This window comes from Pinus tabuliformis, chromosome 7 (genome assembly GCF_031772625.1).
Source record: "Pinus tabuliformis cultivar Carrire ecotype Pingquan chromosome 7, CPIR1, whole genome shotgun sequence".
Taxonomy (NCBI): Eukaryota; Viridiplantae; Streptophyta; class Pinopsida; order Pinales; family Pinaceae; genus Pinus; species Pinus tabuliformis.
Genome location: NC_142293.1, coordinates 1,409,222,044 through 1,409,233,382, shown reverse-complemented (window position 1 = coordinate 1,409,233,382; position 11,339 = coordinate 1,409,222,044). Strand labels below are relative to the sequence as shown.

Sequence of the window (11,339 nt, the reverse complement as noted above, 5' to 3'; positions counted from 1 at the left end):
CCTAAACTATAAGGGTTTAATGCATTATCCAAGCCTGTAACAGAATGAATCGTTACAGTGGCAAACCCTGTAGGGTTTTAACGAATAAACAAACGAAAGACGTTAAACTGTATTGGGAATTACATGATAAGCAATATATTCATATCGGGCAGAATACGAGTTAGGTCCACTCTCGACGGAACCAAAGACAAGCTACATAAATAACCAATATTGCAAACAATGGAGCCAAGGACGAGCGATATATGTAACAGTATTGCGATTGTTAACATACTTGGACTAAGGTCCAGAGAAGAACAAAGTCGTGAGCAGAAATAGAAAACTTCTATTAAAACTGTAACTGGAATGATTTATAAATTACACTGTTGAACTTAAAACAACTCGGGTCCAGAGTACCCAGTTCCATTCCAAACAATACAGGTAAAGAAATTGCAGATAGCACCATGTTTGTCTATTCAAGCATGTAGCGAAACCTCTATATAAACCTCAGAAATTACAGAGAGTGTCTGTTCAAGTTATACAAATCAAAAGAAGTAGCCCAGGTCCGAGGACCATAATAGCAAGCAGATGCACACAGTGAACGGCTTACAAGCCGGAAGAATCCTGTTCAAACCCATGGCAGTCTTCAAAGTGCAAACCCTGGCATAGAGAGGCCGGCTGCAGATCGAAGCTGGGGTTCATACAAAGAAACCAAACCTGAGACGCAGGCAGAGAAATGCCATAAGACCCTATCCCGGTCCGGAGAAAGGGGATTAACCCCATATGGCATAAACCCTCTCTGTCATTAAGCTAACCGAGTTCAGTCCAGAGATAACATACCGTGTAAAGCTGGAACCGGTCTCAATGTTTCCGCAGTGGTGGAAGCCACAGAAGTGAACCCCTGCGCATCACCATAAAACCTCAGTCAGGAATTTGCCATGAATTACCAAATGAAAGAGAAGAGTTATATCGACGCATAACCTTGCTACAGGTAAATGAATCAGTGATAACCAAAAGGGTTACGCAGTTATATACCTGTGAGTCGAGCTTAATCCCCGAGGAGTTGCAGAGGTCTGCCGCCGAGCTGGGTGTGGGCACGAACTCCCAAGTGTGCAAATGAATCCATAACGCAAATCTCGGCGGTATATCAATTGACCGCCAAACCCTTAGACCGTTTGGAGCCCTCCAATGCAAGCAACGCATCCCAACCGTTCAATCAAGCGGGAGATCATAGCACAGAACCCGAGTAGTCACATGGCCCTACGCCACCTGGCATCAGGTAGGTGGAATGGGTTAATGCACCAGCTCCACCTGTTCAGTGCCGGGTACGTGGGTGCCGTAGGTTCCATTGACATCGAACATAACCCATTCACAACGTAACATATGAAACCATGAAATAATAAGGCTAAGCTTGAAGTATGTAAATGCGAGTTTAAGGATTGTGTAAAGCTTGGGTAAGTGCGGTATGTAAGGGTAGAATACCCCATAATATATGAATCCATAAGTATAAAGATGGTGCGTAAGGTTAGGGTTTATATCACCATTAATTTTTTTTTTTTATTGATGTAACTTGTAAATTTATTTATTACGATGGGATCGTGACATCATTCATTGTCGTTAAAGTCAATGAAATGTAGGAGAATTCTTAGCAGTTGTCTATAATGAGATTTTTTGGAATTTTTTTCAGTGGGTTAGAGGTTTTTCAGGGTGCTGAATCCAAATATGCAGTTAAAAAACCATTTTAACTGCAACAAATCAAGATTTAACCTCAATTTCTTCTGCGGGATCCCGTCACCGGAATCTCCAAAAAATCGCATTATAGACAATTCCAAATTCTTATACGTTTTGGTTTTCTTAAAGATTAATTTTAATAAAAATTTGCGAGGGATGTGTGGGATTTGTATATTAAATATTTCACTTGGGTAGTGTGTACATTTCTACTTTTCCAAGAGTGTTTTTTATTTATTTATTAATTTTTTTTCTTCCCTGTATTATTTTATAATGTGATTATAAAATAATTACAATTTTGCTAAAGAAATTTGATCACTTAAATTCGGTTAAAAAAGTTAAAAAGGACAATTTTGTCATTTTTTTATTTTTTGTTGCATTGTACGGTTAGAGTAAGTCTAATAATTAATGATTAAGAAGATGTCTTTTTTGAGTTTAAGAAATAAAGTATATACACTTCCACAGCAAAAAAAATTACTTTTAAATTTTACAAATTCTAACCACTTAAAACTATGACTTTCTTAATTTATGATCAAATTTTAAAAATCCCTCTTTAAACCATTTTTCTATAATATTTTACAATCAAGAAGCAAAAAAAATATTTATTTGTGTAAAAAAAAGTTATTTCAATTGCAAGTTAGGTTAGGTTGGTTGATAGTTAGGTTACATTCTTTTCAATGTAGTCAAATTTCATAGTTATTTAAATTTATTAAGTATTGGAAATGTAAAAAGTGAAAATCTATATAATTGAATTAAAAAAATAATTATTTTATTATCAAAATCAGTTACTTTTCTTTGGAAAGGTCAATTTCAACTTGATTTTGAACGAGTGATGTTAATTATTCGAGATTTTATTTTGAATGCCATTAGCCAATTGTTCAGCTTGTTATATATGGTGTTAATTATTTTAGGTTCTACATTAACTACTCTAAATTAATTGTTAACTAAAATGTGATAAGTGGAAATTTTAAAGAGTGTGATAAGTGGAAATTTTAAAGAGAAAGTTAACCAATATATGATTTTATTTTGATGGTACTTTATTCTAAGTTTAATAAGAATATTGTGTTATGGTTTCATGATGAAACTTTTTTTGCTTATCATTAAATGATTTATTATTATTTATTTTTAAATGAATAATTTTAATATATTTTTTTAAAAATTAAGATAAATTTTTGTTTTAATATTTTTGAAAAAATATACACAATTATAAAATTAAATTTAAAAAAATTACTGATCAAACAATAAGATTGATTAATTTATTAATTTAATCTAAAATTTTAAAGAATATATATATGAAACAAAGGATTTAAATGTATTGATTTCACCAGTTAATAGAAAAGTTTATTTTGGGGTGATGTGATAACATTTTACTTTATTTTATACTAAATTTATCAATAACTTTGGTGGCAAGTATTATGTGTTATGTTTTACTTGGGATTATATGATTATTTTATAGGGTAACTTGTCACATTAGCATATCTATATATTGGATTTTTCTAAAATATGGAAGTCTTTATTCCCCATGCTTTAGTGGTTTTTTTTTTTAATGGTTTCACACAATTATTTAAAGTTTATATTTAGGTGAAACCAATTTGGAGTTGGATAAATAAAATTTATTGTTTATTTCTTTTTTTTTCCTCTCAATACATGAAAGGACACTATTTTATTTTAAAATATAATCTTTAACTATTACATTTTTGAATTTTGAATAATATAATATTTCGAAAAAATAGAAAAGAAAACAAATACAAATTTATGTTGGGAAAAGCACAATATGTACATTTCTTTTTCTAAATTCAGATTTGAATTATTTATAATATTCTATATGTTAGAAGTAATGGAGAAAGCTAAACTTAGATTATTGTTATGATGATAATAGGTTTGAGACTCTAATCTTAGACCTCATATCATAATATCTAGGGAGTGGTTGAAACCATCCCGTTAGTGTGAAAGCCTAAATATTTGAGGCTCATCTGACTCAATGTAAGCAGACTTGTGTGAGTGTTTGTACACTCTCCAGTTATCTCACCTGGAGAGCCATTTAGTTTATAGTTAATATATTCAGTTTTTATCATGGTATCAGAGCTGCAAGGTCGAGGAGCCTGTATCTGAGTGGAGAGAGGCTGGCGCGACTGAGGCAGAATCAACACAGATTTTGAGGAGAAAATCGCGTCAATTCACTGTTAAGACTTCCGCGATTTTTTATTTCCGGATCGGTGCAAGGGCTAAGGAGAAAATCGCGTCGAATCAGCGCGAAGGATTGGAGTAAAATCAGTCAACCTTGTGAGGGCATGCTGCGTGAAATTGTTGCAGTCTTCCTCCTCGCTGTTGTCTGAAGGCTGTGTTGGATGCCTGGAGGTGTGCATCGAGCAGAGGCAGTATGGTGGATTTCGATCCAGGGAGTAAGCTGTTGATCCGTGGAGGAGACCTACGCAGCGGAAGAGGAGTCATGTTGTAGTAGTAGAGGTGGCAGAGAGTTGCTACGTAAGCGTGGTTTCACTTCCATATCATCATGGATCTACTCCTGAGGCCGAGGTTGCTATGGTCTGTCGAGAAGGAAGGAGATCGTGATTGAGGCGTGGAGGTCGTGGAGTTTAATTTTTTGCAGAAGGAGTTGGCACATTCTTTCTCCACGGTGAAATGACCAGGCACTAAACATTTACATCTCGAGAAAGAAGCGCTTGTGGCATTTTAGCATGAATTCAATGTGGAAGCCATCTAATTATTCATGAGTTTGGCACATTCTCATGTCGTTGCAGCAGTAACATCTCCAGTAAAGCAGATTCCCAGTGAAGTCGGTGGAGCAAGAAAGCTGCGTGGAGGTAGCGTGTTGTTTAGGCGTGTTCCAGAGCGTCATCTATCAGATTTGTCTTGGAAATTTAATTGTTTGAGAAACCTAGAAGTTGCAGGTTGAGGAGATTCCAAAACCAATTGGGTAAATTTTCTTCTAAGTTATTATATGCCACAATGAAAATGCGAAAGTTCTTGTTGATTTGAACCCATCTTCAGAAATATGTGTTATCAAAAATTGCTAATTACATACATCAAAATTAGATATTGATAGTGTTTCCAGCTTATGAGAGGTTGTTTTGTTGCTCGTTGCCAGAGCCGAGGGCACTGTGACTTGCATGGCACAGAAGCCACAGTCTACAAAGTTCTACAGTTGAAGAGCTTCCAAAGGGAGAAGTTTCCCGCCTGCCTCGTAACGGGGTTGTTAGAGCTCGTTATAGGACCGTATGGAGTCAAAAAGAAATCTCGAAGTAATATAAAGCGAGATAAGATGGACTTTAACAACATGTCTATATTTTTAGATATTTTTGATTCTGATGATGATGATTTTCTCATGTGGGCATTTGGAGGCATTAGCATGAGTAGTATGTTTGAGTCAGAAGAAATTTCAGAAAAACAATGTGGTTCTGTTGATGACCACGAGAATCAAGAGGCACAGTCTGTTGTGCAAGATCCTGAGATTGAAGACACACAAGCTGATCTTCAGGAAGGGTGTAAAGAGGAACAAAGTGTTGAAGATCAATTGGACGAGCCACATGAAGCTGATTGCAAAGACGTGGCAGAAGAAGACAAAGCTCGAGAGAATTTAAATTGTGATGATCTCATTAATATTTCTGTGTGTGCAGACGTTACATCAATGAATGATGAAGACATCATAGCTGACGTTCAGATGGTTGACACCAAAAATAGTGAGAGGGAAAATTCTCCTATCCAGCTTGTCATAATTTTGAGAAGGTCAAGAATAAGAATTCAAGCTTTCCATCACTAGGGAAGAAATGAGGAGAAGATACATCACTACCTCATGGCGAGGAAAGTGAAGATGAAGCCTCGAATCAAGATGAACAAGTATGGACTCACAAGCAAAAAGACCAAAATGAAAACCTCTGTTACCAAGTTTTTTCATGTTTTAATTGTAAGCCTAGCTGAGACTAAACCAATAGGTGTATGTTATTGTTCAGTACCCTTTCTCCATTAAGGAGGAGTGTTGGAAGTAATGGAGAAAGCTAAACTTAGATTATTGTTATGATGATGATAGGTTTGAGACTCTAATCTTAGACCTCATATCCTAATATCTAGGGAGTGGTTGAAACCATCACATTAGTGTGAAAGCCTATATATTTGAGGCTCATCTAACTCAATATAAGCGAGCTTGTATGAGTGTTTGTACCCTCTCCAGGTATCTCATATGGAAAGCCATTTAGTTTATAGTTAATACATTCAGTTTTTAACACTATATACATAACATTGTAATAATTAATAAAATAAAATTTAACATGATACATCTATGTTAATAGAAAAAGTAGAAACGAAAACCTTACTTTTTTTAACTCTTTTCAATAATGCATCATTGCTTGCTTCATAAAATTACAATGCTCTAAAGATATCTGGTTGTGTGTGAGAAAGGAAGGAGCATTGCCTAACTTTTAAAATTGGCATTCGGTTTTACGTATTGAGTTTACATTATCTTTTAATAATTTTTATTAATAAATTTAAAATTTTATTTATTTTGAAAATAATATATGTTAAAATTAATAAATATAAAAGCTAAGTAAATTTATAATATTTTTTAATACGTAAAATTTTATATTTAAAAAAATTAATAACATAAAATTTAATCAATTTTTTAATAATTAAAATTAATTATATATATATAATTAAATTTAAATTTAAAATCAAATTAAAAATTATGTTGTTTAATTATAAAATAATATACTAAATATTTAATCGATAAATAATGAACGGACCACTCTAAACAAATTGAACAATTTTCCACCATCTTAAAATCTATTTTCAATGTTTTTAAATGATTCTCATAAGTTTACGTCATTATTGTTTCCACCAAAACCTTATTACCATCATGTTTTTATGCCAAATGACTTCAGAAAATAATATTTTATTTTCATAGATTTCCGTGGAAATTCTAATAAAAAATGAAATGATTAAATAAAATTAATTAGATTAAAATATTATTTAATTTTGAAATAAAGATTTAAAATATATTTAATCAGTTAAGTTTTTTTTGTTTTTTTAAATTAAGGAAATAAATTAATGATTTAATTATTAAGAAAAAAATATTTAGTATAATTTTTTTTATATTTTTAGTAATTATAAGTAAGTTTGTTTGAGTTGTTGGGTTTGGAGTATGTTTTAAAATTATTTTTGTTTGTTTGAGAGTTTGTTTTCCTTGGAAGTAAAGAAATATGTTATTTGTTCAAGATTCAAAGGCATGTGTTAACACGAGCGAAATCTTGTTCTTTTATGTATTTTTAGTGGATAATTTTAAATAGTATAATTTTTCGTGAATAACAATAATGAGTCAACTTCTATTTACGGAGAATAGGCAATTATTGTCCTTACTACTAATTTGACAAATAAATTTAATAAATTTTCTCATTATTAATATATGCATTTTAAATTATATAATTCTCTTTAACCATTATAAATTAATAAATATTTATAAATATTAATAAATAATAAATATTCTTACTATTAGCTAATAACTTTAAATGTAATATAGCTAAAATGATGGAGAAGTTGGTTTGACACCTTTCTCATTAAAGCTAAAATGGTTATGCACAATGAAGCTTACTCCCTTAAGTTATAATATAAATAATAATAAAAAGGCTTGCCTTTTGCCATTTGTAAATAATAATAAAAATGTTTAACTTTTGCCATCTGTAAATAAATAAAGGAATGTTATTAAAATAGATGCCCATATCAGGTGGGATAAAGTAAATGTATAACATACGTAATGGCATCGTATTTCTAATAATATAGGTTATAAAAAAATACCTTTTGTCATTAGTAAATGCAGGAATGCTATTAAAATATCCAGCGATGGAGGAATGTTATTAAAATGGATACTCATATCAAAAAGTATAGCTTTTGTCATTGGTAAATGGAGGAATGCTATTAAAATGAATACCCATATCCAGCGAATGAAGGAATTTTATTAAAATGGATACCCATATCAAGTGGGATAAAGTAAATGTATAACCTACGTAATGGCGTTGTATTGTTGTATTTCTAATAAAATAAGTTACAAAAAAATATACCTTTTGTCATTGGTAAATGGAGGAATGTTATTAAAATGAATACCCATATCCCTCCGGATAAAGTAAATGTATAACATGTGTAATGTAGTTGTATCTCTAATGCGTAGCTTAGAATCTCCAAGATAATTAGTAACCATAACCACGTGACAAAGTGGTGAAACGAAGCAAGTCAATAAGGTAGTCATGAATGGACTGGCAAAAAGGGAAATGAACCGAGTGATTCAATGCATGCGTTATTAACAAAATTAGTTACGATAAAATCATTTATTATTAATTTTATTGCAACTTTGTTTATATATATATATATCCATCTTTGATGGGGTGCTATTTTGGTTGTCAGGGGTATAAATGGATTCATATATGTCTCACACAACATAGCATTTTATTGACCAAACTAACACATTACATTTGTGTTTTTGGAATGGATAGATTTTTGGCTGTCCTGGAGGAACGAACTTGGTCCTACATTGTTTCTTACATGTCGTGCATGTAGCACAACCATGGTCTTATACAAAGGCTCACCTGTCACAACCCTCCCAAGTTGAATGCCCAAAACCTCAGTTCAAGGATTTCATACGTCCCGATATCATAAGCGAGATCATTCCTTCTATCGGCCTAGATATGGAAAGCTCCTTCACTGGCAGATTGGTTACATGGTTCGATTGCTCTGACATGAGTTTCATGCTCATTTATGAGCTCATCATGTGGTATTGTCTTGGGTTTGTAAACTTCATGATCCATCGAGACACTTGGACAAGCTCATGCAGGTTTCATGGATTACTCTCCTTTTTATCATATCAGGATTCCAATATGTGAATTTTGTTATATAGGCCCTCAAATGCTTATAGGGTGGCGTAAATATGATTGTTTGGTTGTTAAAGGAGAGCTAATATGCCAAATCCACAACTCTTCCACCCAGCTTAAGTAGAGACTACACAAGACTGTCATAGTTTCTAAAGGTCTGTGTCTAGATATCCCCACTCTTATACCCCCACCGTGTCTCAGTTGCAGTTGCTCTCGCCGTAGAGTTTCTCATAGTGTAGTCTCCCTGAATTGGGTATTTCCTCAATGTTTTCTGTTTTGTTTTTACATAATACGGGGATTGGTCTGTCCTTCGAACTCGTGGTGGTTTTATCCTAGGCCTCTTTACAAGCGCCCAAACCATCTGAAGTTTCTTTTAACTGCCCAGTACTTGTTTGTGGGGTTTGGTATTTTGGTTCCTTCTCCATTTGGTTTTGAATTTGAATTTAGACTCTTCCCTCACTGGTCTTTCAATACGGTCACAAGTGTGATACAACTATCACATTAGGGTTTTAGGGAGTACCAATTACTTCCTGCTTGCTACTATGCAATATCTTCATGCCCGACATCCAAGATTTCCCTTTACATTCAAGTGAGTTTACTCTCTTGTTGTCACTACAATTGGGAAGTTATTCGTTTCTTTGCTCCTGTAGCAAGCGTTTTTATTGTAGGTATTTCATGGCTCCTCGATGAAGATTACTAGTGTGATGAGGAGTTGCATCAGTTGCGTCCTCCTCGAGGCACAAACGCCTTTTTGGGTGGGATTCAGTAGCAGTTTTTTTTTATGTTGACCCTCTTGAAGTCAGAAAAGAAATCCTCAATTTGGAAGCGAAGGAATTCAGAGACCGTAAATACTTCTCTGATTCTGAGATATGTGGAAGCACTGTTAAATGGGTACCATATCCAGGAAAATTTCGGAGAAGAAGAATTCATTTTCTTCATTCCATCACTCATCATCGTCAAATGGAGAGAGTGCTCAACATGGTTATACAAAATAAGCAAGTGGAAAACTACAAGTTCTATGCTGGCCAGGAGGAGATAAAATGCATATTGTGGGACATCATATACAACCTTAATGATATTGTGGTAAGGTTAACCCGCGTGGAACTTTTTATAGTATCTGATTTGGATACTAATTCTAATGATCATCGTGAAGAGGAAGCAGTTATCAATGTTATACCCCTCAATGTTATTCCGAAAAACTTTGATATGCCCCTGAACAACTCACATGCATCACCCTCTCCAAGCTCGTCAGTGATTATTCTTGACTAAAATGGTCTTCTAACAAATTGGCTCAGTGTCCACGATGCAAGGAATTTGCAAGCTTCAGTTTACATTTATAGTTTACTTTACTCTATAGTCTTTACTTGTTAAACAGTTCCAATTTCATCCTCGTCAGTATGTTATGGTTGTAGGTGCTAGTTCTATAAACAATATTACTATTGATAAGTTGTATGTTCAGTGTTTTGCAACCATTAGTCAAGGGTGTCCTATCTCAATTTGTTGTTTTATGCAGTGGCCTTTGGTCAATTGCGTTGAAGTATTGTCAACTATGTTTAACTTTATGGTCTCAGCATGATGTAATCCTTTCTCTTTGGAAATGCTAAACATTGAAGTTTAGAGAAAGCTCTCGTGGTAACATTGTATGTCTCTTTGGAAATGCTAAACATTGAAGTTTAGAGAAAGCTCTCGTGGTAACATTGTATGTAATACTTCTAGCTATCAATAAAAGTTATATATATATATATATATAATTAATTTTATTTAGTTTTTTAAGAGTTAATTTAATATTGAATGGAAAAATATTTTTTATATGTGGGATGTTGTTATTAAGCTTGTGTCAAATTGTGGGTTGTTGTTATTGAAAATGAATTTAGACACCATTAACATAGTTTTTCTCCCAAATAAATGACTCCAACCCTAATTCCTCTGCATAAAATTTACACTACTAGTCACTTGTTGAAAACTAAATCCCGCATAAATCAACTCGTTTATAACTCATAATTACCTTTCTTCCATTTAACTATATAAATCACATGTGAATGCATTCACATACGGTTATGTTTATTCTCCTTTCTTCAAATTTAAATATATTAAGTATAGGTGGATGCTTTTATATTTAGATTTGAACTTAATTGGTATATATTGATATTTATTATTTGAATTTTGGATTTAAGTTTTTTAATATTTTATAAATTTGGTGTTAAGGTGAATTTAAATTAGTTTATTAATATTTTAAAATTTAATTTGATTTTTATTTTAAATTTATCATATAATGATTTTGACCAATGATTTAGATGGTCAAATGTATGGGTTAATATAATAATTATTTTAATATGGATTGAATTATTATATTATTTGTTATTTATTTTGATGTTTTTAGAGTAGAAATTTTGGAGGAACTAACTCATAGAACTATTTTTATTAGAGGGTCTTAGTTTGGAGAATTGGGGTCTAAAAAATTCCAAAAAGAGTTTGAGGCATTAAACATCAATTTTGGGGGGTAAAAATTTGTTGCCTAAGTGTCGCACCTCATACTGCCCTACACTCAAATACCTTTCCAACAACACAAGAAAGACCTCAAACAAAGACTATATGCAAAAGTTGTGCCACTTGGAAATTGACCTTCCTATTTTGACCATCATGATTCAAGAGGATGTCACATAATCCCCTATGATTTATGGAAAAGGGGCTAGCCACATGATCATGATGAAGAAGACTTTAAAAGACTTAATATTGCAACTCTAGATAAGAGTTTGAGCCAAACTT

The 11,339-nt window shown here is 32.9% G+C and overlaps 1 long non-coding RNA gene across 1 annotated transcript; it reads right to left on the bottom strand.

Moving 5' to 3' along the window:
- Positions 1-471: 471 nt before the first annotated feature.
- On the bottom strand, positions 472-1,128 carry LOC149252934 (uncharacterized). The gene is made up of 3 exons (XR_016266102.1): positions 1,012-1,128; positions 817-877; positions 472-693 (listed from the first exon to the last, which is right to left on the bottom strand). It is a non-coding gene; the product is annotated as an uncharacterized LOC149252934 (long non-coding RNA).
- Between the last annotated feature and the right edge of the window lie 10,211 nt (positions 1,129-11,339).